Source organism: Staurois parvus, unplaced genomic scaffold (genome assembly GCF_062004578.1).
Source record: "Staurois parvus isolate SC_StPar_1 unplaced genomic scaffold, SC_StPar_1.0 ptg000038l, whole genome shotgun sequence".
NCBI classification, from domain to species: Eukaryota; Metazoa; Chordata; class Amphibia; order Anura; family Ranidae; genus Staurois; species Staurois parvus.
The window spans coordinates 1,366,496-1,390,205 of record NW_028317834.1 but is presented as its reverse complement, the minus strand read 5'-3'; the positions used below and the strand labels follow the sequence as shown (position 1 = coordinate 1,390,205).

General features: G+C 47.5%; 1 long non-coding RNA gene across 1 annotated transcript in view; it reads right to left on the bottom strand.

The window, feature by feature from the left end:
- Positions 1-5,830: 5,830 nt before the first annotated feature.
- The window catches only part of LOC149470567 (uncharacterized), a 389,981-nt gene continuing 372,101 nt past the window's right edge, over positions 5,831-23,710 (bottom strand). The window contains exon 2 of the long non-coding RNA XR_016308365.1: positions 5,831-8,581. This is a non-coding gene — a long non-coding RNA (uncharacterized LOC149470567). The remainder of the gene's footprint in view (positions 8,582-23,710) is intronic.

Below are 23,710 nucleotides of genomic sequence, written 5' to 3'. Positions count from 1 at the left end.
CTAGCTGCATGTAGCATATAAGAAGTGTCAAGGCACATACAGAGTGAGCGTAAAGGGAAGGACGGCCTAGGCGAGCGCGAGACAGTAAAGGGTCTCCTCGCTAAACTGAGAATAGCGAAGGACCCCCACAAATATTACAGGCAAACCACATCACAAGCAAGAACATAACGAGTCAACAATAGCAAAACCATGAGTGATCATGACAAAAACAGGTAAAATGACAATAAGCCCCGATCAGCAATCAGTTACCAACTAAACCCCTTAAGATCAAAACCCGTCATCAATCCCAAAAATATACAGGTATCCAAGGGGCTAAATAATAAACAGGAACCCCCCTCCCCCCACACACAAATATAGTATCTGGTGCCCCCAGGGAAACAAAGGGGACAAGCATCACCTCTCTCGGAATGGCTTAAAGGTGGGGAGGAGGAGAATGCGTGAGGGGATGGTCAAAGGCACGCAGGCTCTCCAGGTATACCTCTTCGGCCAAGTTAAAGGGAAAGCTGGGCTGGAGAGACTGATATGGTTCCATTCTGGAATGTCTAACAGGTGGCGGGGAGAGGTGATGCTCATCCAAACAGTCAGATTCCGCTGATTGCACTGACAATTACCTTCCCCTAAAACGCAGTTATCCTTCCCTGCATACAATATCCACCTCCCCTCAACCCACCCCCAGTGGAAATTTAGAGTCACTGACATAGTCCCACATAAAAGTATACATTACGAATTGAGCAGGAATCTCTTCTGAAGAATTGAGAAGGCCGAGCATTCCAATGCCTGTGGAGGGGGCGAGCAACGCACCACCGAACAGCCCCAAACGAGCAGCAGGACATCCGCAAAGACGTGAAGGCGAAGTTCAGGGCTTGCCATGAAGACGAGGCTGGAGGACATTGATCGAACAGGATGCATCCGGATGGTGATATGACATAGAAGGCTGGGGGAAGGCACAAAGTGATAACCAACTGGAGGTGGAGGACTCGATGTGGGATGTGGAGAACTAGGTGACAATTAGCAAGGCGGAGCCCAGAGACTGTACCCCTTCATGGGAGGATGAGTCGGCTAGAGTGTGGCCAACGCCCGACCCCTTGTCAGGCAGGGAGGAACTGCGGAGGCCCAATAGTTACGCACAGGGCAGGGACAGAGTCCCATGAAGCACAGGCTGCAATCTTGACAGATAAGTAGTAAGGGCAGTAAAGTATGAGTCTGACGGGCATTGATCAATGAGCAAGTGAGTAACTGGAACTTTCGGGGCAAGTGGATGAGAGAAAGAGTGAAATAGTAATAGAATGTAAACACTTAGTAAGGAATGCACCGAAGTAGCAGTATTGAGGGAGGATCCCGGACCATTAGGTTTCGCGCCGTGGCTTCCTGTGCACCGGAGAGGCCGTCGGGCTGAAGGTGACTGTGGCGTCCCCCATGGGGGGTCTCGGAGGAGTCGATGGGGGCATCCGCCCTCTACGATGAGACTGGCCGTGCCATTCCATAGCACTGTCCTCAGATCCTGGGTTAGCGGTAGTCTCATGGAGCTGAACCAATCAGGCAGGTCAATCAGTGGGATGTCTATGGAGGCACAGAAAGAGGGCAATTCTTCAGGGGTTCGCAGGTTGTGAGAACGACCGCTAGCTTGTACAGAGAGGCAGAAGGGGAACCTCCATCTGTAAGGAATGTTACGTGATCGGAGCGTATCCAGAAGAGGGCGTAAAGCGCGCCGTTGGCGCAGGGTGGTGCTGGATAAGTCCTGAAACAGTTGTATTTCTGTTCCCCCGTGTAGAAGGCGCCTTCGGTCTCTAGCACACCGGAGGATATCTTCTTTGAGCAGAAAACTTACTAGGCAGCAAACGATATCCCTGGGTGGGTCTACATCCCCCCTCCTGGGACGGATCGCTCTGTGCACACGTTCGATGTCAATCGGGGTTGCTGGCGGGCGATCAAGGAGGTCATTGAATATGGCCCTCACCACCCTGGGAATATCTGTATTTTCTACTGATTCTGGGAGACCGCGGATCCTGATGTTACGCCTGCGGCCACGGTTGTCTAAATCCTCAATATTCCTGTGGAGTTCTCTGATAGTTGAAGCGTGTATCGCTGACTTATGCTGTATTTCAACAATGGCGGAACCGTTTTGCCTGGATGCGGATTCCACCCGGTCCAATCGCGAACCCATGGCCCTTAAATCATCATGTAGATCTCCCAAAGCTGCAGTAAGCGTGGCAGTCATGGTGGCCTTGATGTCAGCGGCCACAGCCTGAAGATCCCTTAGGGACAGAGATTGTGATGCAGAGGGGACATCATGCTGAGGCATGGTGTCAGGAGCAGCCTGCATGTCAGAGCAGGGAGGATTAGGCATATCAGCAGCTGAAGAGAGGGGTAAAAACAGGAGAAGGAGATGGCTGCAGCCCCTCTCTCTGGTGCTGGGAGCGGAAGAGCTCCTGTATGTGTCTCCCCTGACCTCCCTGGCTCCGTGGGGAGCGCGAACGGGCACCGGATGATCTCCGGTCCGACTTCCCCATAATGTGACAGCTCCCTCTCACCCCGCTCCGTCGTACGGCGATGCAGAGGGATCCGGCCGGCGGGAGCTCTCTCTCTATGCGGCCATCTTCCAGCCGCGGCAGACCATGCCTCTATACTAAATATATTTTAACACGGTTCTCAAGGTAAGGTAACAAGGAGGAACCAAAGATTAGTAACTAGTAGTAGATCTGAGGAACTTCAAAGCAATATTTTAACACAATCTGCTTATGGAACTCATGGTGTTTTGGAGATATGCAAGAAATGTTTCATAGAAAAAGAACAGCATCCAGCTGCCATACGATGGGAAGGCTGGATTGCCTAAATATAGAGGTTTGGTGGGATTCTCTGAATGACCATGAGGCAAGGTAGTTCAATAAACGTTGCCAGGAGATATTTTGGGGAGGGGGTGGGAAGGTTGGATAAAAGGGGATGGATATGTGGTAGGGAAGGGGAGAGGGTCATCAAGGTAGGGGATTAGTGGTGGACGTAGGAAGGAAGGGAAATGTGGGGAATAAGAAAAATAGGGGTTTGTGGGAAGGACTGCAGATCACACCACTTAAGCAGAACAGGGTCACTGGGTACCTGACCATGCCCCAATGGTTGGAGGATCAAAAATGAAAATCAAAATAGACCCAAGTTTTAGCATACTGCTAGAAATAAAAGTAAGAAGGGGGGTGAAGTAGGTAATGTGGGCTATTGGATGTCCATCAGTTCTCTGAGTCGACAGGATCCATAGCAGGAGATATAAAGCAACCTCTCTTATGGGTTCCCTGTGATTGCCATCTTGATTGGAATTGGATGTCTTCCGGGAGGAACAGAAAGCAGAGCGACACAGTTGGTCTGGTGTGTGATGGTGATGAAGAGGAGGTCAGGTGTAGCTCTTGTAAGACTGCTAGAAGGTTTTCTGAGGTTCTGCAGGCATGCTTCGAACCCTGGTATGTGAAGTGAAGAAAAAATGGAAACTCCCATGTGTAGGTGATATGGTGGCATTGCCGGACCTGGAGATGAGGCTTCAGAGCTAGACATTTGGAGAGTATTAGTTTCGAAATGTCAGCAAATAGTTGGTAGGTATGTACATGGAAGATCAAAGTTTCACTCTGTCGTGCAGTATGTAGTAGTTGCTCTTTGGTACTATAGAAATGTAATTTTGTGACCAAGTCACATGGAGGGCCTTCAGATTTGCGTGGTACCAGGGCTCTGTGGACATGATCCATCTCAAGGCATTCTGTGGCAATTGACAGTGCCAATTCTTGGAAGGGGGATTTCACAGTGGATTGTAGGTCTTTGACTGACTCATGTATACCCCATATGTGTAAAATGGCGTGCCCTGTTTTTAAAGTCTTCTAGGCAGGTCTGGAGGGACAAGTTCTCCCCACGGAGGGCTTCCAGTTTCTCAGTATGATTGCCAAGACAGGCTTCTAAGTCATCTGTTCTCTGCTCAAGGTTTGCTGTGCGCTGACCTAGCTTGCGGATCTCTGGACCAGTGGTCAATTATCTGGTCAGAAGTCTGTTTAAGTGCTTGGTGTAACATCTTCTCCAACTGCTTATGAATATCTGTTGGAGCCGTGAGTGGAGATAACAAGGTGGATTAGAAGTCTACATCTGACTCTCCCTCTTCCTCCTGTAGCTTCTGATTCTGTTTGGGAGAGTGTGGTGCATGGGCCTAGGAAGATGACGGATCCACCATCTTAGAGGATGCCCAGGATAGCACTTCACGGATAGACTTTGCTTTTGTTTTCCGGTGGACACCTCCATAGACCATGGTGTCAATGCTCAGGTCTCTCCAACTCCAGGGCAGGCTTGTAGGAGTGCGGGTTGTGGCAGGGCTCGTTGTTTAAACAAAGGCGTTGGCTTCCTAGGTGTGGAACACCAGACTGGCATTTAGGACCAGGCAGGCTTAACGCAGGCCTCCCAAGATGTATGATTTTATCAAGAGATCAATGTTGATGTAGAAATTATTAATCTTGATACAGATATGAGGCCTTCACTCATCAATGTCCTTACAGTGGTAGACTATGCCATCACAGATATGAACCCTTCACTTGTCAATGTCCTTACAGAGGTAGACTATGCCATCACAGATATGAGCCCATCACTCATCAATGTCCTTACAGAGGTAGACTATGCCAACAGAGATATGAACCCATCACTCATCAATGTCCTTACAGTGGTAGACTATGCCATCACAGATATGAACCCATCACTCATCAATGTCCTTACAGTGGTAGACTATGCCATCACAGATATGAGCCCATCACTCATCAATGTCCTTACAGTGGCAGACTATGCCATCACAGATATGAGGCCTTCACTCATCAATGTCCTTACAGTGGTAGACTATGCCATCACAGATATGAACCCTTTACTCATCAATGTCCTTACAGTGGCAGACTATGCCATCAGAGATATGAACCCATCACTCATCAATGTCCTTACAGTGGTAGACTATGCCATCACAGATACGAGGCCTTCACTCATCAATGTCCTTACAGTGGTAGACTATGCCATCACAGATATGAACCCTTTACTCATCAATGTCCTTACAGTGGCAGACTATGCCATCAGAGATATGAACCCATCACTCATCAATGTCCTTACAGTGGTAGACTATGCCATCACAGATGTGAGGCCTTCACTCGTCAATGTCCTTACAGTGGTAGACTATGCCATCACAGATATGAACCCTTCACTCATCAATGTCCTTACAGTGGTAGACTATGCCATCACAGATATGAGGCCTTCACTCATCAATGTCCTTACAGTGGTAGACTATGCCATCACAGATATGAACCCTTCACTAGTCAATGTCCTTACAGTGGTAGACTATGCCATCACAGATGTGAACCCTTCACTAGTCAATGTACTTACAGTGGTAGACTATGCCATCACAGATATAAGGCCTTCACTTGTCAATGTCCTTACAGATGTAGACTATGCCATCAAAGATATGAGGCCTTCACTCATCAATGTCCTTACAGTGGTAGACTATGCCATCACAGATATGAGGCCTTCACTCGTCAATGTCCTTACAGAGGTAGACTATGCCATCACAGATATGAGGCCTTCACTCATCAATGTCCTTACAGTGGTAGACTATGCCATCACAGATGTGTCTTGGAAATTCGCTTTAACGAATTTCTCCTTACCGTGAGTACTCGCAGTTGGATGCGCAGAAATCCCCCATAAAGCTGTGCGAATCTCGCTTACCACGACTGCAGCCAAACTACACGATTCCTGCCCATCCAAATACTTTGGTTCTGTTGAATTTGTGGGTGATGGAGCTCCGTTACCCTGGAATGATCACACGACACTCTAAGGCTGGTTGCAACTCACATAAGGGCTGATTTTAGGCTCAGCTCTCTGTTTTATTAAGAATACACACATGCCCCCCACATGAATAAAGTCAATCCCTCCCACCGAACAATACAATGGGGAGTACCTATACAGAGGATGTACATTCCAATTGGAGCATAGCCTTTGCTATTATCTATCACTGGTCCTCCCCCATGAACCTTCTGAGGTCAGCAGACTTCCTCCCCTTCCCCCCTATGAGCCATCTGAGGTCATATTTCCTGTCCTACTAGCTTCTATTGGTATGTAAAATTCTCTGCACAAGCACTCCCTAAAAATATCAGTCTGTACCTGGATGGGCCCGATACGATCTTTATTAAAACACATCCATCCCAGATACAGTTCAGATTAGTAATGGGTTGTAAGATATGCACAAGCCTACACGTGGAGTTCACACCGCTTGCGCATTGCGTTATGAAGCCCACGTGGTACCATGCTGCTGATATGTGGATACAGGCCCACGGTCTACTGACAGCAGCATTCGCATGGAATGCCGTGGTGGTATACACGCCGGTCTATAAGCGCAGATCTGCCATCTCATCCATTACCAAGCTGAGTACTGTAATACATACATTGTACATGCGCATGGCCCAATTGCAGCCTTCAGAGCTTTAATTAAGCCACACGAGAGACATATGAATAACACGAATACATGACACATTTAAAGTTCGACCAACAATACAAAATTTCCATGACATTCCCTCCTGTTTTATCATATTCTCCTCGTGTCCCTTCTTGATCTTCTTCAGCTTGATAGGTGTAGTCTCAAACTTCAAAGAGTTCCTGTAGTTGTCCCTGAGAATAAAGCTCCACGGGGTACCTGAAACAACAAGACCCGACGCAGACTCGACGCAAACAGGCTTGATTGAAGCGATGATCCTCAAGAGCGTTGGAACCTTCACTACAGGAAGGCTCTTGCAAAAACCACAAACAGACTTGTGGTATGAATAAAGCTTGTGATCCCACGGTGGTCTGGGGAGATCCAGCAACAGATTCTCAAATTGCCCCTGCAGACGGGGCCACACAAGGCTGGTCTCGACCCAGACAGTTTTCCAAATCGCAGACACAAACCATGATGAGGCTTGAAGCTTGCTTGAAGGTCTTGGAGAATGTGGTCTTCAGAGAGATAAATTAGAGGGAAGCCAGGACGTAATCTGTAGAGAAGGTGGATGGTTGGTGAGGTCTTCCTCCGATCAGTGGTTGGAGTGGGATCCCAGGAGCGGGCATGGAGATGTGGTCGTCTGCCCGAGCTTGGTTTACACGGTCGATGAGGCAACAGGAACATCTCACCGCGGCATATAAAAGGCAGATGAAAAAGAGAAGCATCAGGATATACACTCCCACTTCCTTCAACCAAGATCCGATGGAGAACAGGAAATCTCCCAATCCTCCCAAACCCTTGAACGGATTCCAACCCTCACTAGCTATAGCTCTAGCTTTTCCCTGTAGTTCACTAACTTTGTTCATATGGGCCTGGACCTTGTCATCGGTGTCTTCTATCCAAGTACAACAATCCTCTCCGATGAACTCACAGAACCCCCCTTTGGCGGCTAAAAGATAATCAAGGGCCATCTTCTCCTGAAGCACTAAAATTCACATCTGCCGTTGTTCTTGGGCAATTTCTCTGACAGCCTCTACGGTCTCGTTAAACATACTATCCACGATGACAGAAAAATTGTTCAGGCGCTTCATAAGTTCTATTCCCCATCCTGTCCATGAGGGGAACCAAGCCCATGCCTGGTCGCCCTCAGAGAACAGTTCCCTGCGAACTCTCCCTGCCATCCTTACCTTCTTGTGGACCATCAACTCTTCATGGTCCATCACTACATAGGATGCGGGGACTAGCTTTATGAGGGCACACGAACCTTTCGCGTTCTGGGGAAATGTTCTATAGGCTGCCGAACCACACAGAAAATAGTATGGACCTGTCAGAGCAGAGCAGGAAGAGTTCCTCGTTCGGCCTCTGGTACTGAGCAACAGTTGCACAGACTGGGGGATTGCTCCCTCAGTCTGCACATCACATCCGTCCTTCCAACACACGTGGTCTGGTCGGTCAGTGTGGTTACTCAGAAAGGAAGTCTGGTTAGTCAGATTGACAGTTATACCTCCCTCGCAGGTGGTAATCCCAACAAACTTGTTACCTGTGCCAAAGCTGATGTTAAAGCACACCTGAGGGCTGCCTAGCTGCCCAGTTACCCATAATGGACTGGTGAGGGCCCTACAGGAGCTAGAGCTAATATTGGTGCTGAAACTGATGTTACCTGCTAAAAATGTGTCATTAAGTTCTACCGACAAATGTCTACGTGGGGGCTGACCAGGGGTCCCTTGCTTTTTCATGCCGACGCGGATGTCATATAGGGCATGAACAGCGGCCATTGCGGACATGTGATGACTGGGTGGGGGCTTTGAGCATACCCAACAGTTGGTTTTGTTGGCGGTTCTGGCTAAACGCAGGTGCATTTTAAATAAAAGGTTGGGGTATCTGCCGTCTTTTCCTCCGTTCACACACATGTATGACATACAAACAAAAAGAAAAAGGAAAATGACACCCCTCATTCTCTGGTGTAGCTGAAAAGCTTCTTGCAGTGGCTTGCGTGCACCCAGTTGTCTCGTCCCTCGAGTTTGAGTGAGGTAGGTGTCGTCAGCTGGACTTGGTATGGTCCGGTGAACCGTGGCTCGAGTCCGGTTCTTTGATGTTTCTTTAGGACGACCCAATCACCTGGCTCAATAGAAAGAACACCTGTTATTGTATTTGGATCGGGGAGCGATTCGCGAACCCGATGGTGTATCTTCTGCAGCTCCCGTTGCAGAGATTGCACATAACCTGTAAGCTGTGAATGCAAAGACGACAACTGTTGAGGAAAGTACAACCCTGTTTTGGGAGGTCCCCCAAACAACACCTCGTAGGGTGACAGCCCATGTGGTTGCCGAGGGGCATTCCGGATGGAATAGGGGGCAATGGGGAGACACTCAGGCCAAGGTTTTTGGGTATTGGAAGACGTTCAACCTTACCGCTACTCTCGGGGTGATATGGGGTGTGTCGCCGCTGACTCCAGTTCCACCAAAGAGATGCAGTCGTGTCCTTTGGAAGAGAGGTTAGTAGTGGACAAAGAAGACATGTTAGCAGAAGAGGTGTTAGTATTGTTAGTCGTGTTGCAAAATTCAGCACTGTCATTGCTGTCCTCCCCCCCCTTCTCATCTTCCGACACAGGAAGAAGAGAAGCTGGGTTAAGAATAGTGCATCGTTTGATAGTGAGGTTAGTAGGGGTTAGGAGGGCTTTCCCCTGAGAGGGGTACCTTGCCTTGGATGTCCTGTTTTCGCAGGACCGTTCTTGCTGCACCGGTGTCAGTGAGGCAAGGGAGGGGATATTTTAATTCCTCTAGAAAAAGATGGATCTGGGCCGACACCGATTTGTCAACTTCCTATGAGAATTCATAGGAGTTACTTACCATGGTGGTCATAGGGGCGGAGGACTCATCAGGAATGAACTGCCACCGACCTTTAGGTAATTGGGGACAGCTCCTCCTCATGTGCCCCGTTTGGTGGCACTGGAAGCACCTGGGTGGGGGCCTATCCTTCCTGTGACCCAGATCCCTTGGTTTTTCGTGTGGGGTCTGGGACATAAGAACTTTGGCCTTGTCTTGTTTTCTTCTATCCATTTCCCTCTCTATTGCCGCAAGAGTGGAAAGGATAGCAGGGATAGACATCTCATTATATTCGGGTCGGGCCAGAACCAGCCTTTCCCGAATTTTAGTATCGATGCCTTCCAAAAATTTGGCCCGCAACAGAATGTGCGTCGCGGTCACCTTTACCCCTTCAGTTGGAGCATCAGGTCCAACTTCCAGATCCGCATCCAGTGCCGCCTGCTTGAGACGGCGCCAGAAGCAGGCGCTTTCCTCATTAGGACCCTGGGTGAGCTTCATCATGTCCGTAGTAGAGGTAGCACCATACATTTCTGGAAGCTTTGCCTTTAGCTGTGTACAGAACTCTTTGCCCCCTGAAGTCATCTCCTCATGCGTGGTTATAGAGCACCCTGCAATCACTGTACTGGCCACTTCCATGCCCACCTTTGCCCGTAGGATCTGTGCACAATCTGATCCGCTCATACCATAGCTGAACTGGTTTTGTCCAAACATTCGAGCAAATCCTCTCGGATTGACTCGATAGTCCGGGAGCTCAGCCAGAATAGTGCGGATCTCTGCCGGGGTGAAGGGGACATGCCAAACTACCCGTTCCCCTAAAGTCCGTTCCCACCGTGCATTGGGAGGACCTTCAAATTGCTGCACCCTGACTGGATAGGCCTCGGTCCGGGAAGAGTGCAAGGGCTGACCCAGCATCATCGGTGGGCTTAGATTAACCACCTCGCTTACTGCACCTTCAGGTTTGAGGTCCCTCAGATCAGGGTATAGCTGGGGGGCAGGGGTCTGATCAGTGGTTCGTAGCGCTTTGATGCAATCCGCCCTGTTTTTTTAACCAGGTGTCTATTCCCCTTGATTCACAGATAGTCTGCAAATCGGTTGTTGAGTAGGCTTCATAGTTGGAAACAGAAGGAGCTGGGGTGAAGCAGGGAGAAGGGAGAGGTAGAGGCAGAGGCTGAGGCATAGAGACAGAAGACACAGAAGGTATGTCAAGAGTGACGTCACTAACAGAAGAGACAGGTGCAGTTATACTTATCTCAGCCACTGTTGGTTGTTGGGGGACCCCAGCAGACCCTGATCCTGCCTGCCTTAGTAGAGTCAGCCCTGAAAGAGCTTCTTCCACCTCTGACACTGGATCCTCCTGTTTTATTCCCTCTGGAGGCCAGGTATACATCACCTGGTTCTTCCGGACAGACACCAGTTTATGTATGCCCTGCCTCCCTAATTGGATTGACCTGTGAAGCCATAGCTGTGCGATCTCTAGTTCTGACGCCTGCATCCGTGGTTCAAATTCAGAGATGAATTTTTCCCACCTCCATGCGTCAAATGTACCTTCCCGGGGAATTTCCCATCTGGTACCCTTCGACCATTTATTCCACCTTTTGAGGGGTTCTGTAGACTTCCCCCCCAAACTCACCTTCATCAGTTGTGCAGCTGTCCTTACCCTGAAGAGGGCTGGTTCCCCCTCTCTCTTCATGGACTGACTACTGCCCATCGTGACTAGTCACTGGTATATATCCCGCGTCCGGGTACCTGTTTACCCCCTGGAGCACTCGGTGGGATCCTACCGAGAGGCCTGATTCCACCACTTTCCCAGCACAGCGTAATTTATGTGATACTTATCGATCACCCGAAGCGCATCAAGTGGCGGTCAGACTGAGAGCACACCTCCCACTCCCACAGCGCAATTTGTGTGATCCTGACCACCCGAAGTGTTTGTGGTAACCAGGATTTCCCTGGACCGCCCACTCACACAGCGTAATTTATGTGGTTCTCATCACCCACTGTGTTTGGCAGGCCACACCGCACAATGATGAAAGTGGCTTTTCTCTCCCTGCACACAGTAGCTAACACAAGTCAAAACAAAAAGAGGGGTTCTTGGATGTTACTTAGGGGTCACTGGTTGGGCAGAAACCTGCTAACTGACCTTTAGGAAATTTGTGTAAAAAGAAAAAAAACTTTCCTAATACACACAGAAAAACCCTTTTTCAACCTGAAAAACTGTTAAAAAGGACAAAGTGGATCCTTATGAAAAACACAGGACGTTTCACAGTAAAACAATTACACCGAGGTAAACCGAAAAACTGCGCCAAAAGTAACCTTGTTGCTGACTCAAAAATCACTCCTATCAGCACCGCTAAACGATCCACGTTATACATGCAATCTTTACTGCAACCACCTAGAACCGTTTACACAAAAAGTCTGCTGGACGTGAAACACGCGACACAGCAGCTTAAAACAAACCCGCTTTACAATAAGGAACTACTTTTAACAGGAAAAACACAAGAAAAACATAATCACTATACAAGAAATCTATGTGCAAAAACCCAGACTTCACCGCGCTCATTAAATGTGGAACACGTGAAGGGAAAACTCGCTTAATACACTTTAAATTGGCTGGCAATACGCAAATTTAAAGCTAAAAGCAAACAAATGAAACTGTAAAAAATTTGGATTAAAAACACAATATGGGTCAAATGCATATAGGAAACTTCATGCACATTGCATAGAGATTACTGCACATTTGGTAGCCAACAAAATGGCCACCAAACAAAAGGAGTCCATGTGGTTTGTCAAGAAGATGACCCCCCACAGAGGAGCACATGGCAGATACTAGAATGACCCCCCACAGAGGAGCACACGGCAGACTCTAGCCTCAAAATTGCCTCTTACATAAAACAGACTTTTAGACAGAACATACACTGGACAATTACACAACAATATGAAGCACACATACAACACAATTTGGGCACAATCACAGAACGGACATAAAACACCAACATATCACACTAACATGCACATGTAACAAAAAGGACCCCCTGCTGCATGCTTGCTGGGAGCAGTGGTACCACAAAACATTGTACAGACCACATAACACAGATCTTACAACAGTTAACAATTAACCTAAGCCTTTCAGCACTGTAATAATTACCTCACGTGGAGGGGGGTAAAGCAATCACCACAGTACCTACAGCCCACAAATACTTACCTAACACTATGCAACAACTTTTACCCACTAAAACATATACCCGTTTAATTTTTGGTTGGAAGATTTTTTAAACTTGACCAAATCCAGCCAACCAAAACCCCCCCTCTGCTGCGTTCCGCAGAGACAAACCCTTGTCTTTCACCCACAAATCAAGAGTTTAGGACAAAAAACGAGGTCCTTGTTAAGCGGTATTTCTTGTTAGCTAACAGAGAGCGAAATCAGCCACACGAACACGCAAAAAGCGATCCTCTTAATGGCAGAGAGACCTGAAATGTGCCGGCATACTTTTTGCTAGTTCATGATGGCCATTCCCCCCTCGTTCTAGGTTAGCTACGCAAGAATACGCGTTAGTATCCACCAGGCTCGCCAAACTGTCTTGGAAATTCGCTTTAACGAATTTCTCCTTACCGTGAGTACTCGCAGTTGGATGCGCAGAAATCCCCCATAAAGCTGTGCGAATCTCGCTTACCACGACTGCAGCCAAACTACACGATTCCTGCCCATCCAAATACTTTGGTTCTGTTGAATTTGTGGGTGATGGAGCTCCGTTACCCTGGAATGATCACACGACACTCTAAGGCTGGTTGCAACTCACATAAGGGCTGATTTTAGGCTCAGCTCCCTGTTTTATTAAGAATACACACATGCCCCCCCACATGAATAAAGTCAATCCCTCCCACCGAACAATACAATGGGGATTGCCTATACAGAGGATATACATTCCAATTGGAGCATAGCCTTTGCTATTATCTATCACTGGTCCTCCCCCATGAGTCTTCTGAGGTCAGCAGACTTCCTCCCCTTCCCCCCTATGAGCCATCTGAGGTCATATTTCCTGTCCTACTAGCTTCTATTGGTATGCAAAATTCTCTGCACAAGCACTCCCTAAAAATATCAGTCTGTACCTGGATGGGCCCGATACGATCTTTATTAAAACACATCCATCCGAGATACAGTTTCAAGTTGGTAATGGGTTGTAAGATATGCATAAGCCTACACGTGGAGTTCACACCGCTTGCGCATTGCGTTATGAAGCCCACGTGGTACCATGCTGCTGATATGTGGATACAGGCCCACGGTCTACTGACAGCAGCATTCGCATGGAATGCCGTGGTGGTATACACGCCGGTCTATAAGCGCAGATCTGCCATCTCATCCATTACCAAGCTGAGTACTGTAATACATACATTGTACATGCGCATGGCCCAATTGCAGCCTTCAGAGCTTTAATTAAGCCACACGAGAGACATATGAATAACACGAATATATGACACATTTAAAGTTCGACCAACAATACAAAATTTCCATGACACCTAGAGTTAGCCAGCAGAATGGGGGAGCAATAGATATAATCTAGTCTAGCATAAGAGTCATGTGGGTGGGAGTAAAATGAATAATCTCTAGCTCCTACATTATGTGCCCTCCTGGAGTCTACCAGTTGAAGTGTGTCTAATTTTTTGGTAAGGGATTTTGGGAAGGCCCGGGAGGATGGCGAGGATGAGCTTCGGTCTAAAAGGGGGTTAGCTACCAAATAAAATCACCTCCCACCAATAAACGAGGGGATAGAAACCCATCAAGAATTTTAAAATAAACGGGAAAAGAAGGATGCTTGTGCAGAATTTGGTGCATAGATATTAGCGATCGTGAGTTTGTGACCCGAGGGGTGCCTTTAATAATGATAAATCTGCTCTCAGGGTCACGTGCCCGAGGGTTTTTTTTACTACAAACACATGGGAATAACATGCCCTTCCCTGCTCGTCCCGGGGAACTCTGGTAAGGACCTGCTGATCTACCAGGTCCCCAATTAGGACACGCAGGAACTGCACCCTTTCCCGATCCTTGGGAAGGTGGGTTACCAGATACCTGGTGGGGAGACTGAAGTTGAACTCCAACCTGTACCCCTTCTTGATCAAGTCCATGATGTACAGATTTGAGAAGATTGAAGCCTACTGAGGGAGAAAGGTCCCCAGTCTTCTTTCCATTGGGACGTTCAAGTCATTGAGATGAGACTTGGTGAGCGTTGAGGAGGATTGAACAAGATTCCTCCTCTTCCCCTATTCTTGTGCCCTGTCCAATGTTTCTTAGGCTGAACCTCCTTAGCCTGCTGGGCCTGTGTTTTTCGATAAAAAACCCTACTAGAGTAAAACGTTTTCTAACTCTCTGGGAATGTCCTCTTGTTATGGACTGTACATTCCAGAGCCTCCTCTAGACCTGGACCAAAAAGATTATCGCCAATAAAGGGTAAGGCACAAAGGTGCAGTTTGAATGCTGAGTTCCCTGCCCAGGTTTTTAACCAAAATGCCGTTTTAGCTGAATTCACTAGGGCAGAGGTTCAAGCCGCTAGCTTAACTGATTTGGCCAAGGCATCCACAAGGAAACCAACTGCTTTAAACAGCAAAGGAAATTATTTCAGGATTTGCTGCCTGGAGGTCCCTGCAGAGAGATGCGACTAACTGGGCAAGCCAGCATTCCAGATTTCTGGTGACACAGGTAGCCGATAAAGCTGGCCTAAACTGATGGAAGTGGAATCCCAGGCCCTGCGGAGTAAGACTTCATCCCTTTTATCCATAGGGTCTTTCAGAGCCCCCATATCTTCAAATGTTAAGTCTGTCCTTTTAGAGACTTTAGATAAGGGGGTGTCTAATTTCTGAACCTTGTTCCATTGCTGGGACCTGTTATCCTAAAAAGGAAACCTCCTTTTAAGATTACTTGAGAAAAAGGGTTTCCTCTCAGGGCTTTCCCATTCCTGCTTAATGGTATCAACCAGGGAACTATGGACTGGAAAGACACTAGGCTTTCTAGCATGCAAACCTTGATACATGAGGTCATGCTTAGATAGGCAAACGTCCTCCTTCTCGATCTCTAAGGTTTTGTAGATAGCTTTAAGGAGGTTGTCCACATCTTCCAGGGGCAATTTGTTCCTGGAACCTCTAGAGGAGCAAACTTCACCGTCCTCCTCTTATGAGCCTGAATCTACCCGGGACCTAGGATCCTCCTCCGGGTCCTCCTCCCCTCCTAATGCATCTGCTACCTCCGAACCCGCCGATTGGGTCCAAGGATCCAGTGGCGGCTGCATTTTTCCAACAAGGATCTAAAGGATTGAAATGTAGACAACATGTCATCCTTAATGGAGGTGAGCACTTTATGGCAGGCTGTAAATTACTTATCCTTAAGTAGGCTAGCCACACAATTGCAGCATAAGGGTTTTTTCCAGCTGAACCCAATTTAGCTGCACAAACTGAACACTTCTTCTTGGGGGTCTGACTCTGCACCTTGTCCTGGACTTTAACCTACAATAAGCAAGAAAAAAAACAATAAAGAAAATAATCAGCCCAGGGCCCCTCATACAAAAAACGCTGTGCTGGGGGAGCAAGAAAAGGAAGTGTGCACACCAGGGTCAGCAAGAGGGATCAGAGTCCCCAAGCTTACCTTAGAGCAGCAAGTGCCTGAAGGACCAGGGTCTGCCTGAGAAGTGCCAGCGGCTTCCATCCATCCCTCTTGGTGTAGAGCCACAGGCTCTGCTGGGTCTGTACACCAGACTGGCTGCTTGACCAGATGCCTGTGCTGCTATGGAGACTGGAACAACGAGTCTCCGGCATCCCTCGATGACGTCACTGCAGCCGAAACTTCCGGTTCCTGGACAGCACCCAGAAGTTGCGGCTACTCGCACGCCTGCTTGGCAGTCATTCTGCCCCACTGTGCATCGGATGCTGGAGCACTCCCCCCGCACGGGAAGGAATGCAATAGGCATCAAAGGTCCTGGACAACCCAGGACACTCCCAATGGTCATCATCCACTGAGGCATGGAAAGATATCAGGAGTGCAGCCCCACTCCCCCCGTAATGAATCGCGTCAGGCAGCAGGAAGTAAGCCAGACCAGGAGCCAACAGAAACCTCTAGGGCCCAGGACTTCGACAATCAGTTCCTTGATGACTGCACCCATATTTGCAGAGGAAACACTAAAAACTCAGGAGGGAGGCCTGGTGGTCCGCCTTTTAGAGAACTGTGCTTACGTGTTTCCTGTCCCAGAGGGAGGAGCTCTGTCTCAGGAAGGATGTCCTGGAGGACGTTTGGAGAAATGAACATTAGAATGTCTGAGAGACAAAAGCCAGAAATAGATCAGTGGCTGTATGCACGCCTCATTGTTAGGCTGCAGGTAGAGAGGCAGAGATGAGGCAGGATTTATCATGAAATACAAATTAAAGTGTATTATTATCAAAACAGCCAAGAATATTTCACAAGGTCTGAAAAGTATGTAAGTCATCGAGTTATTCCCCAATTTAAGAAGAAGAGCATAACTGCAGGTAGTAAATGTAAGAGAGGAGTTGCAGATGATACGATGGTGGGTAGTATGTACAGGAAAGGAGTACGGAGGTATGACAGTGATCGGTATGTACAGGAGAGGAGTGTGGAGGTATGACAGTGATGGGTACGTACAGGAGAGGAGTGTGGAGGTATGACAGTGATCGGTATGTACAGGAGAGGAGTGTGGAGATATGACAGTGATCGGTATGTACAGGAGAGGAGTGTGGAGATATGACAGTGATCGGTATGTACAGGAGAGGAGTGTGGAGGTATGACAGTGATGGGTATGTACAGGAGAGGAGTGTGGGGGGTATGACAGTGATCGGTATGTACAGGAGAGGAGTGTGGTGGGTATGACAGTGATCGGTATGTACAGGAGAGGAGTGTGGGGGGTATGACAGTGATGGGTATGTACAGGAGAGGAGTGTGGAGGTATGACAGTGATCGGTATGTACAGGAGAGGAGTGTGGAGATATGACAGTGATCGGTATGTACAGGAGAGGAGTGTGGAGGTATGACAGTGATGGGTATGTACAGGAGAGGAGTGTGGGGGTATGACAGTGATGGGTATGTACAGGAGAGGAGTGTGGTGGGTATGACAGTGATCGGTATGTACAGGAGAGGAGTGTGGGGGGTATGACAGTGATGGGTATGTATAGGAGAGGAGTGTGGAGGTATGACAGTGATGGGTATGTACAGGAGAGGAGTACGGAGGTATGACAGTGATCGGTATGTAAAGGAGAGGAGTACAGAGGTATGACAGTGATGGGTATGTACAGGAGAGGAGTGTGGAGGTATGACAGTGATGGGTATGTACAGGAGAGGAGTGTGGAGGTATGACAGTGATGGGTATGTACAGGAGAGGAGTGTGGAGGTATGACAGTGATGGGTATGTACAGGAGAGGAGTACGGAGGTATGACAGTGATGGGTATGTACAGGAGAGGAGTACAGAGGTATGACAGTGATCGGTATGTACAGGAGAGGAGTACGGAGGTATGACAGTGATGGGTACGTACAGGAGAGGAGTACGGAGGTATGACAGTGATGGGTATGTACAGGAGAGGAGTACGGAGGTATGACAGTGATGGGTATGTACAGGAGAGGAGTACGGAGGTATGACAGTGATGGGTACGTACAGGAGAGGAGTACGGAGGTATGACGTTCCCAGGGAGGAGTATCTCAGGAAGGGTCTATACTCCACCATAACTCTGGTTCTCGGAGTGTCAGGTCCCAGCGGGTTCTCCTGGTGTCTCTCCTGTTATTCTGTCTCGGACACATCAGAGGAACATGGTGGGAGATCGGCCTGAATGTCCTTCCTAGGAGGGAATACCGGAGCCATTCTGAGGCCCATTTAATGGCCGGCAATGAGGAGGAAACCAACACTGAGAAGTAGATGCTGAGATATATACAGCACGGGGCAGCACAGTGGCTGAGTGGTTAGCACTTCCACCTGGCAGTACTTGGGTTGTTGGTTCAAATCCCAACCATGGCACCACCTGCCTGGAGTTTGCATGTTCTCCCTGTGTGGGTTTCCTCTGGGTACTCTGGTTTCCTCCTACACTACAAAGACATGCTGGGAGGTGAATTGTCTCCTAAGTTGTCCCTAGTATGTGTATGTATGAATGTGAGTTAGGGCCCTTAGATTGTACGCTCCTCGGGGGCGGGGACTGATGGGAATGTACAATATAGATGTAAACTGACGGCGCTATATAAGTACCTGGAATAAATAATAATAATACACCCAGATCATCGATGACGAGGAGGAAGGTTCGGTCACAGATGATTGGTCCGTCTATAGCAGGGACAGGAGCCGGGACCAGGAATAGGAGATCCACCTGACTTACTCGTGTGCTCTGACATGGAGAAGATCCCATGCTGGCCCTATGGTGGCCGTGTGTTCAGGATGGAGACCAACAATCACAGGACCCTCTGGAAGCCGATCTAAAATGGCTGAAAGGAAGAAAGTGTTCTCGGGACAGGAAGTGACACCAGACAGGAAGTGACTCCAGACAAATGTATCCAGAGGCTGCATTATGGAGAGCAGACACTAGATGGTGATGGTCCAAAAAAAGCTGAATAGCATGAAATAACAGGGAAAAAAAACCTAAAAAGCAAAAGACGATGGCGGCTCGTAAAATTCTTATTTACTTCCACGTGACCTCCTCAGGAGTTGGCCATCGGACGTACAGCTGCCTATATATACCATTATAATCCTTAATAGACTAATTGGGTGCCTTAGTCTGATATGAATGCTGGCACATTTTGTCCCCTGATATTAGACATTAGCCGGGTGATTGTATACACACAGCGGGCAGATCTCAATCAATGTCACCCACTAGTCTATACTGTCACGGGGTTGGCCAGCCAATCATGTGGCTCCTATTCTGTCCTTCCAATGACCATTCCTAGTACATAGGACTCATCTTCTATACTACATTCATGATACAACAAGATGGAAACTCCCAATATACAGAGAAAATCTCCCATAAAATACATAGAAATCACATCTGCCCTAAAGGGCCATAAACATAAGAAGATTGCCCCCGACGCCCCCAGATTCATCTACAATACTAGCCAAGGTGTCATTGGTCCCCCTAATACACGGACAGTACCTGTTTCATGTACAGGAATGAAGACAACACAAGCTGCTGGTGTGAGGAATCATGTTGTACAACAGAACTGCATCCAGGTCAGCATAGAACAGGAAGCAGGAAGTAGAAGGCCATGCAATATTCCCGGATACAAGTCGGGTCACAGGATTTGTACAATGACTCTATAACAGATTCCATCTTGTTGTATCATGAATGTAGTATGGAAGATGAGTCCTATGTACTAGGAATGGTCATTGGAAGGACAGAATAGGAGCCACATGATTGGCTGGCCAACCCCGTGACAGTATAGACTAGTGGGTGACATTGATTGAGATCTGCCCGCTGTGTGTATACAATCACCCGGCTAATGTCTAATATCAGGGGACAAAATGTGCCGGTTGCATGAAAATGTGTCTCCCGTGAGGATCTGCCCCCCTTGATGTATCTGCACATGTGCCAGTTTCAGGCATAAGCAGACGATCAGCGATCTCGCTCTGAGAAAGTGTTAACTCCTTTCATGCTGGATTGCAATTACAGGAGTCGCATCCCTCGGATCACTGCTGCTGACGATCCTGATATTACAGGAGTCACATCCCTCGGATCACTGCTGCTGACGATCCCGATGTTACAGGAGTCGCATCCCTCGGATCACTGCTGCTGACGATCCTGATATTACAGGAGTCACATCCCTCGGATCACTGCTGCTGACGATCCTGATATTACAGGAGTCGCATCCCTCGGATCACTGCTACTGACGATCCTGATGTTACAGGAGTCACATCCCTCGGATCACTGCTGCTGACGATCCCGATATTACAGGAGTCGCATCCCTCGGATCACTGCTGCTGACGATCCTGATATTACAGGAGTCACATCCCTCGGATCACTGCTGCTGACGATCCCGATGTTACAGGAGTCCCATCCCTCGGATCACTGCTGCTGATGATCCTGATATTACAGGAGTCACATCCCTCGGATCACTGCTGCTGACGATCCTGATATTACAGGAGTCGCATCCCTCGGATCACTGCTGCTGAGGATCCTGATATTACAGGAGTCGCATCCCTCGGATCACTGCTGCTGACGATCCTGATATTACAGGAGTCGCATCCCTCGGATCACTGCTGCTGACGATCCCGATGTTACAGGAGTCACATTCCTCGGATCACTGCTGCTGACGATCCCGATATTACAGGAGTCACATCCCTCGGATCACTGCTGCTGACGATCCCGATATTACAGGAGTCACATCCCTCGGATCACTGCTGCTGACGATCCCGATGTTACAGGAGTCACATCCCTCGGATCACTGCTGCTGACGATCCCGATGTTACAGGAGTCACATCCCTCGGATCACTGCTGCTGACGATCCTGATGTTACAGGAGTCACATCCCTCGGATCACTGCTGCTGACGATCCCGATTAGAGATGAGCGAATTTCTCAAAAATTCGATTCGCCTGATTCGGCGAATTCCAGTGTGAAATTCGATTCGATGCGAATTTCTTCGCTACGAAGATGACTTATAAAAAGGTTTTCTAGGCTTCAGAGAGCCTTTAAATTAGTGCAGAACACTCTACCTTTAATTTAAATGCCCTTGGAGATGAGGAAGGAGAAGGAGAAGGAGAAGGATGAGAAGAAAGAGAAGGATGAGAAGATGGAGAAGGAGAAGGATGAGAAGAAGGAGAAGGAGAAGGATGAGAAGAAGGAGAAGGAGAAGGATGAGAAGAAGGAGAAGGAGAAGGATGAGGAGAAGAAGAATGAGAAGAAGGAGAAGGATGAGAAGAAGGAGAAGGAGAAGGATGAGAAGAAGGAGAAGGAGAAGGATGAGAAGAAGGAGAAGGAGAAGGATGAGAAGAAGGAGAAGGATGAAAAGATGGAGAAGGAGAAGGATGAGAAGAAGGAGAAGGAGAAGGATGAGGAGAAGGAGAAGGATGAGAAGAAGGAGAAGGAGAAGGATGAGAAGAAGGAGAAGGATGAGAAGAAGGAGAAGGATGAGAAGAAGGATGAGAAGAAGGAGAAGGATGAGAAGAAGGAGAAGGAGAAGGATGAGAAGAAGGAGAAGGATGAGAAGAAGGAGAAGGAGAAGGATGAGAAGAAGGAGAAGGAGAAGGATGAGGAGAAGGAGAAGGATGAGAAGAAGGAGAAGGAGAAGGATGAGAAGAAGGAGAAGGAGAAGGATGAGGAGAAGGAGAAGGATGAGAAGAAGGAGAAGGATGAGAAGAAGGAGAAGGAGAAGGATGAGAAGAAGGAGAAGGATGAGAAGAAGGAGAAGGAGAAGGATGAGAAGATGGAGAAGGATGAGAAGAAGGAGAAGGAGAAGGATGAGAAGAAGGAGAAGGATGAGAAGAAGGAGAAGGATGAGGAGAAGGAGAAGGATGAGAAGAAGGAGAAGGATGAGAAGAAGGAGAAGGATGAGAAGAAGGATGAAAAGAAGGAGAAGGAGAAGGGGAAGCAGAAGGAGAAGGATGAGAAGAAGGAAAAGGAGAAGGATGAGAAGATGGAGAAGGAGAAGGATGAGAAGAAGGAGAAGGATGAGAAGAAGGAGAAGGAGAAGGATGAGAAGAAGGAGAAGGAGAAGGATGAGAAGAAGGAGAAGGATGAGAAGAAGGATGAGAAGAAGGAGAAGGATGAGAAGAAGGAGAAGGATGAGAAGAAGGAGAAGGATGAGAAGAAGGAGAAGGATGAGAAGAAGGATGAGAAGAAGGAGAAGGATGAGAAGAAGGACAGATCTGTGACAGTTTCTGTCTATTTCTGACAGTTCTGGGACATTCACTCCATACAGCGGTTGAAACATTGTATCTATTTTTTTTCCATAAATGACATTCTGCAAATACACTTAGAGGAGTGCTGCAGATACACTTTTTGCCGGCTTGGAATTAATCTTATTTTCATCCTACTTCTTCTTCTTCATCCTCATCCTCATAAGAAGAAAAAGAAGAAGTAGGATGAAAATAAGAATAATTCCAAGCCGGCAAAAAGTGTATCTGCAGCGCTCCTCTAAGTGTATCTGCAGAATGTCATTTATGGAAAAAAATAGATACAATGTTTCAACCGCTGTATAGAGTGAGTGTCCCAGAACTGTCATAAATAGTCTATTTCTGACAGTTCTGGGACATTCACTCCATACAGCTGTTTCAACCGCTGTATGGAGGGAATGTCATGGAACTGTCAGAAATAGACTATTAATGACAGTTCTGGGACTGTCCTTCCATGCAGCGGTTGAAACATTGTATGTATTTGTTTCCATAAATGACATTCTGCAGATACACTTAGAGGAGCTCTGCAGATACACTTAGAGGAGCTCTGCACATACACTTTTTGCCGGCTTGGAATTAATCTTATTTTCATCCTACTTCTTCTTCTTCTTCTTCATCCTCATCCTCATCCTCAGAAGAAGAAGAAGAGGATGAGGATGAAGAAGAAGAAGAAGAAGTAGGATGAAAATAAGAATAATTCCAAGCCGGCAAAAAGTGTATGTGCAGAGCTCCTCTAAGTGTATCTGCAGAGCTCCTCTAAGTGTATCTGCAGAATAGAGGAACTCTGCACATACACTTTTTGCCGGAAACCGCTGTATGGAGGGAATGTCCCAGAACTGTCATAAATAGACTATTTCTGACAGTTCTGGGACATTCACTCCATACAGCGGTTGAAACATTGTATCTATTTTTTTTCCATAAATGACATTCTGCAAATACACTTAGAGGAGCGCTGCAGATACACTTTTTGCCGGCTTGCAATTATTCTTATTTTCATCCTACTTCTTCTTCTTCTTCTTCTTCTTCTTCTTCATCCTCTTCTTCTTCTTCTGAGGATGAGGATAAAGAAGAAGAAGAAGAAGAAGTAGGATGAAAATAAGATTAATTCCAAACAGGCAAAAAGTGTATGTGCAGAGCTCCTCTAAGTGTATCTGCAGAGCTCCTCTAAGTGTATCTGCAGAATAGAGGAACTCTGCACATACACTTTTTGCCGGCTTGGAATTATTCTTCTTTTCATCCTACTTCTTCTTCTTCTTCTTCATCCTCATCCTCAGAAGAAGAGGATGAGGATGAGGATGAAGAAGAAGAAGAAGAAGAAGTAGGATGAAAAGAAGAATAATTCCAAGCCGGCAAAAAGTGTATGTGCAGAGTTCCTCTATTTCTGACAGTTCTCTCACAGCTTCTTCACATGTACAGTGGTTGAAACATCTGTATCCTAAATGGAAACTAATAGATACAATGTTTCAACCGCTAAACATGTGTTCCTTCTGTCAGAGAACTGTCAGAAATAGCGGAGCTCACTGCAGGGACACTTTTGCCGGCTGATCGGGAAATGTTCGATTCGCG